The 6,133-nt window shown below is 57.5% G+C and overlaps 1 protein-coding gene across 15 annotated transcripts in view; it reads right to left on the bottom strand.

Moving 5' to 3' along the window:
• Positions 1-3,209, bottom strand: part of PTPRF (protein tyrosine phosphatase receptor type F) — an 84,622-nt gene extending 81,413 nt beyond the window's left edge. For all 15 annotated transcript variants that reach the window (XM_019643735.1, XM_019643741.1, XM_019643737.1 and 12 more), the window contains exon 1: positions 3,049-3,209. The gene's annotated coding sequence lies outside the window, so the exon portion shown is untranslated. The remainder of the gene's footprint in view (positions 1-3,048) is intronic.
• Between the last annotated feature and the right edge of the window lie 2,924 nt (positions 3,210-6,133).

Genomic DNA, 6,133 nt, shown 5'->3' with positions numbered 1-6,133 from the left:
GAGTGCCCGTTCTTCAACTGGAAAACTCTTATTCATCCCTCAAAACCCAATTCAGATAGCCCCTTCTGGGACTACTCACCTTGACCTCAGGACTCTCACCTGCCTTATCATATTAAACACCCCCAACCTTTTAACCTCAGCTCAGAATTGCAGCTGCTTTAGACGAGCTGATGCTGAGCTCAGCCTTAGCAGTTCCTAAGAGGTGGGCTGTCTCTTTTCCAAAGCTGTTAATCCCACAGAAAGCAAGGCAGCCTGGCTGGAAGTGCCTAGCCCAGAGTCTGGCTCACAGGTGACAATCAATAAGAGGTTACTGAAGTGCTCTGCATTTCCCATGATGCAATCTGTTCCCCCAGGGACCATGAGCTTCTCAAGGGCAAGGCCCTGGCTGCAAGCTTGGTCCAAGCACACAGCAGTGTCAGTCACACGAAAAGTGATTGCCACTGCTGTTGATCCACTGCCACATAGTTCACTTCAATTCTCACAATAGCCTTGACACCAACCAGGGTTAAATTAGCTGTCCCATTTTACAGGGGGTGAAACTGAGCCTCAGGGAGGAAGGAATCTCCTCAAGATCTCAAGCTGGGAAGTGGAGGAGCTGTCGTGTGTCACAGCCTCTACAGAGGAGGTCCTGGTCCCTCTCCTCCCAAGGACTCCCTGACTGGGGGTCCTCAACACTGGATTCCCACAGTTAGGGTGATGGGAGAGAGTAGAGGGAGCACAGGTTGCCAGGGGCAGCATCTTGTTGCATATCAATACAATTTCCAAGAAAAGTTTTGGCCAGTCTCCTCTTACTGCAGTCCCCCGCCCAAACTGCTTCACCAGCACCCAAATCCAGCCTCCTCTCTTGGAAGCCCCAGACACCACATCCACCCTCACAGGGTGTACAAGGATGAACAGAGAAGAGGTCAGGAGCTGCAGGGGGGAGAGAAGCAGAGAGAAAGGAATTATATTAAAACAACTTCCTTGTTAAAGGAAAGAGGGAAGAAGAAGAGCAATGATAAAGAAAACACAACTACAGAGACATTTCAAATGATAAGGGGTACCCTGAGCAAGCAAAAATGTGCAAGTGTGCATGTGCCCACGACAATGCACAAGACTGAAAGTGTGCACACAACGCTCCCTGGATGTGCAGAGGGGTGCTTAAGAGCACAGCAAGCAGTGGTGCATGGTGTGCAAGCACAGATTTCTGCGCTCTGGCTGCTGTGCAGGCCCAAGTGTGCAAGTCTGAGGGCAGAAAGGCAAGTGGATGGTGGGGGGAGGGGGACGCTGAGTGTGGAAACGAGGGGGGCGTGGGTGTGTGGCCTGTGCCAGGGGGAGGGGGCTACGGATATGGGGGACTGTGTTTGGGGAGTTATACCTGCTCCTTCTTGAAGCCCTAGGCTCATTCATATAATCAGTGAAAAACAGGGATTTTCTTGCTCCCTGAAGCAAGAGTTAATAAGGAGCCAAGCACAGAATTTCCTGAGATTTCCTGTCAGAACCCTCCTCTGGATCCCATCAGATCCCTGTTGCCTCCCAAAGGATCCCTCAGGTCCTTTCCCCTCTCAGGGGGTGGATCCCTCACCATCCTACCCGCTGGAAGCACCGCCCTGGCTCCTTTTCCAGGCCTCCCACCCCAATGCACTTTTCTGGATTCTCTGGCCAGATCCCCTACCAGGTCACTCTGGATCCCAGCCCTTTTCTGTTCAGGAGCCAAAGTGGAGCCTTGATCACCACCACTCAGCAGTCCAGCCTCCCAGGCTCTGCCTCACTGCCCACAGGGGAATCCAGAGGTTCCCCTCACTGGTAGCCTCCCTTCCATTTCACAGCTCAGGCAGGGCCAGGGATCCCACCCCCAACCTGCTCCAACTGGGGGCCCCTGCACTGGAGAAGGGGATGTTGAAATGGGGAGGAAAGCTAGCCCCTCCCTCACCTTGGGGTGGAAAAACCAGAGGGGCAGCATTCCAGAGAAATGGGGAGGGGGGTCTAGTAGAGGGGGGCGGAGACTCGGGTCAGTGGGAGACAGAGACACCAAGAGACCAGTGAGAGACACGACAGAGAGATCCGTTAAGGGAGATTCAGAAATGGGGGCGGGAGCAGAGAGGCCCGAGGAGAGAAAACAGAGAGACCTGGGGATGGAGAGCAGAGAGACCCTGGGATTGCGGGGGGCTGACACTGGGAAGTACTGACACAGAGAGACAGAGATACAGAGACGTCGAAGGGCAGACATAGAGAGCGAGAAAAAGAGGGAAAGGAAAGAAGACGAGACTGAAATGTGGGCAACGCGATAAGGACCCGGGCACACCAGGACGGGACGGGACGCCGGGCGGCGACTGAGTGAACTTTCCGGAGCCCGTCCGAGTGGACACGTCCTCCCGGGACAGGTCAATGCAGGGCCTTCAGGTCGCGGCACCGAGGTGGGGGTGGGTACGGCCAGCCTTGGCCCCTCCCCAGCCCGTGCTGGCAGCTGAGGGGGTGGGGGTTCCAAACCCGCGCCCCGCGCACCCCGGGACCGCACGTGCGCCGGGGCGGCAAGCGAGACCCGCGCGAGTCGGCTGCGGATCCCCTGCCGGCTGGGAGGGGGCGCCCGTGCGGCGGGGGCGGGGGCGCGGCCTGGACCCGCCCGGGGCTGGGGTGGTGGTGGGAGGTGGAGGGCCGCCCCCGGAGCGCGTCCGCGCTGGTGGTGGGGGGAAACGGGGCGGGACCGAGGAGGGGGGAGCACAAATGCAAAATGGAAACTTTGCACTGGGAAGGTGGGGGGCGCGGGCTGCGGCTCAGGTGCGGCGGGGAGGCCGGGCGAGGCTGGGGAGAGCGGCGAGGAGCCGGCCAGCCGGCGGCGGTGGGGGCCGCGTCTGCCGCGGGGTGAGCGCGGGTAGGAGCCGCCGGGCTTGGGGGGGTGGCTTAGCCGAGGCTGCGGGCGCGGCAGGTGGGGGCGCGGCCCGGCCTCAGCGGCGCCCCCAGCCCCCCGGGACCGCCCCCAGCTCCGCGGGGTGGACGCGGGGAGAGAACGGGGGGAGTAGGAAGGGAACGTAAATGGAGGAGACTAGAGGGGGCGCGGGGGTCACTCACCGCCTATCCAGGGGCCGTCGGTCCGCATGTCCCCCCCAAGCCGCTGGGGCCGCTGCTCCCTCTCCTCTTCTGCCGCCGCCCCGGGGTCCCTCTCCCGCCACCGCAACCCGAGCTGGAGCCGGAGCCGGAGCCCAAGCCGGAGTCGGAGCTGGAGCCGCCGCCTCTGCCNGTAACCAGCCAGCCAGCAGAGCAGTCGGTGCCGCCCACCTCCGCAGCCCCACCTGCCCATGCTCCCCTCTCCTCTGCCAGCCAACTTCAAGAACTTCCTCTCTGATCCTCCAACGTGCCACATTTCTTCCTTCTAGTCTTCCAGTCTTGCTATATGCCACTGCCTGGAATGCACGACCCACGTTCCAGCCAATGACCCCTCGGATCTCAGAGCCTGTGGCACTTTCTCAGGGAAGCCTTCCATGATGTCTCAGACCACATGCTGAATCTTGCCTTGGAGCAGTGACCACAAATGGGATGACTTATTTATTTACACATTTGCTGAGTGGTCGCTGAGTCACGACCATGAGCTCAGTGTGCGCCCAGCTGAGCTCCCAGCACCCGGCAGAGACCTGGCACATAGTAGGTGCGGAAAGAGTGAATGAATGCATAAATGAGATCACAGAGAACAGCCCAGCTTGGGAGAACCACACCAGCATACATGCAGCCTTCAAAGAAGCCTCAGAAGCAATATTTATTTTTGACTTTCTGCTTCTCTATAATTTTTAAAATGAAGGTGTGCCCCGGGATGCCTCCTGCGCTGGCACACACGCAGCGACAGAGCCCGGCCCCTTCCTTCTAGATCCATTACTGAGCCCCCACCAGCGTGGCCACCGTCCTGGGTGGGGGTAGGGGTCAGACACACCCACTCTCCCTTATCACCAACCACCTCACAGAGCTCAGCAACTTGGCACCGCTGATGCCCACTCGAGGCAGGCTGCACCTCACAGCGGGCTTCTCCTCAGCCTCACGCCCCCACATGTACACGGATCCCGGCCCTACACAGCAATGACATCTTGGCTCCTCCCAAAGCGGACACACAGGAACGGGCTCAGGGAGTGTCCTCGCCGGCCCACGCCAGCCTCCCGCGCGTGGGAATCGTCCTCACGTCCTCATTTGAGACTGACCGCCTTTGCCAACATGGTGGACGTCCTCACGGACTGAAGACTCACCAATCCAGTACCATCTGCACTGATCCTGTAGCTCTCACCTTCTCCTGCCTCTACCACCTCCCGGCCTCCAAGAAGCAACGGCCCTGGCCTCACTCAGGAGGGCTGCATGCTTCCCTGCCCCAGCCCACTGAGTTTCTACACAAAGTTCTCTGTGGCCGCTGCTCCCAACACACAGGCTGCCGGGCGGGTCTGGCCAGAAAAACCAGCTTCCGTGACCCAAACTCAAAGGCCCATTTGTCTGGGGACATCAGCAGGGCCTCATAGTGCCAGATGTGAAGTTGTTGGCTCCACTGTTGCTCAGGGACCCTGGGGCAGAGGGGTAGAGTCCCAAGCAGAGAACAGGGAGAGTCCCTGGAGCTAGCAGGCAATACTGCCATGCCCATGGCCACACCAAGAGTACTGGGCCTGGTGGCTGGAGACTGGACCTAAACTGAACAGGATCCATACCTGGAAAGAAGTATGTGCCCCAAATGGCCTGGAAACGGTCAGAAAGCAGATAAAACAGGCACATGGAAAGACCCTAGAGCGCAAAGAACAGCATCAGGGCAGGATTCTACAACAGCCAGAACAACACCTGGAACCACACCAGTCCGGGATCAAACCAGATCCACTCTACATTCACCCTGGGACAAGCCCAGAGCAATCAGAACTGCTGGATACACCCAACTAGAAAGCTACCCAGAAAGAACCTGCCTGGTACTGGAACCAGGTTAGAAATCACTGGTTGGCACCCAGACAAGCCTCAGAAGGGGTGAGGTTGCAGCGATGACCAAGATCAGGTAAGGAGGCCTTGGCACCCACTGGGGCTGCCTCCCAATGTGGTTCTCTGTTATCTGTCAGGCCTAGAACCTGGCCTGGCAGCAGGACCAGCGACAAGCTGAAATCTGGAGAAGCACAGACGCCCCTCTGGCTGTACCAGGAACAGTCGCCAGAAGCAGCAGCTGAAACACTGCTGAGGAGCAAAAACCATCCTTCTCAGACCTGGAGGTGAGGGACACACCAAGTCCAGGTGCATCTGGACCTCAGAGGCAGACGTGAGGGGAAAAGAACCTCACTAGGCGCCCAGGGTCCAGGCTGGGTAGGGGACATGGGGAATGAACAAGCTGAGGCTGTCCCTTCTCAGAATTCCCTGCACCCATCGCCAACATGGGGTCTCTTCCCCAGGGCTTCTTCCAGTCTTCTCACACCAGTCTACCTGAAGGTCAAAGCCACCTGAGCAACACACACCGTCCCACAGATGGTGAGGGAGCGCAACTCCCTTTGTTGAGCTCCCCCAACTTGCTAGCCTAAGCTCAGAATTGTAGCTACTTTAGGTGAGCAGGTGCCTTAACCTTAACAATGTAGAGTTTTTAAAGCCTCCCCCTCCATGCTGATGGGGGTGGGTCTGCACCACCCTTGTCGGTGAGGACTATAACAACTGCTAAAACAGAGATAGTGCTTACTAGATGCCAGACCCTGTTCTAAGCACTTTCTGCATATCAACTTGAATCCTCATTACCAACCCTGAGGCACAGAATTTTATTACACACATCTGACAAACAAGAAAACTGATTCAGAGATGTTAAGCAACTTGCTCAAAGTCACACTGCCATTAAGTGGAGTTGAACCCCAATAGTTAGAAGCCAGAGTCTGCTCTTAACCACCGAGGCTGTCTTGATGAGTCCAGCTCTACGCTCATACAACGCTCTGTCCTTCCTCTGGCCCAGACCTCTCTCACACTCCAGATGCTCACACCCAATCTCCTCCTGGACGTTTCCCCCACTCCAGAAACTCAAATGCTGCATCTCAAAGGCAATGTGTCCACCCCTGAGCTCATTATCTGCCCCCCAAATTTACCTCTCCTCCCAAGTCCCTATCCCTTCCTCTTCCTCACTCCCCATCCAACAAATAATCCTGTCCCAATAAATGTGCCTTTTAAATGGCTC

The sequence above is a fragment of the Hipposideros armiger genome, unplaced genomic scaffold, assembly GCF_001890085.2.
Source record: "Hipposideros armiger isolate ML-2016 unplaced genomic scaffold, ASM189008v1 scaffold_82, whole genome shotgun sequence".
NCBI classification, from domain to species: Eukaryota; Metazoa; Chordata; class Mammalia; order Chiroptera; family Hipposideridae; genus Hipposideros; species Hipposideros armiger.
Note: the sequence above shows the minus strand (reverse complement) of the source record. Positions and strands in the feature narration are given on the sequence as shown.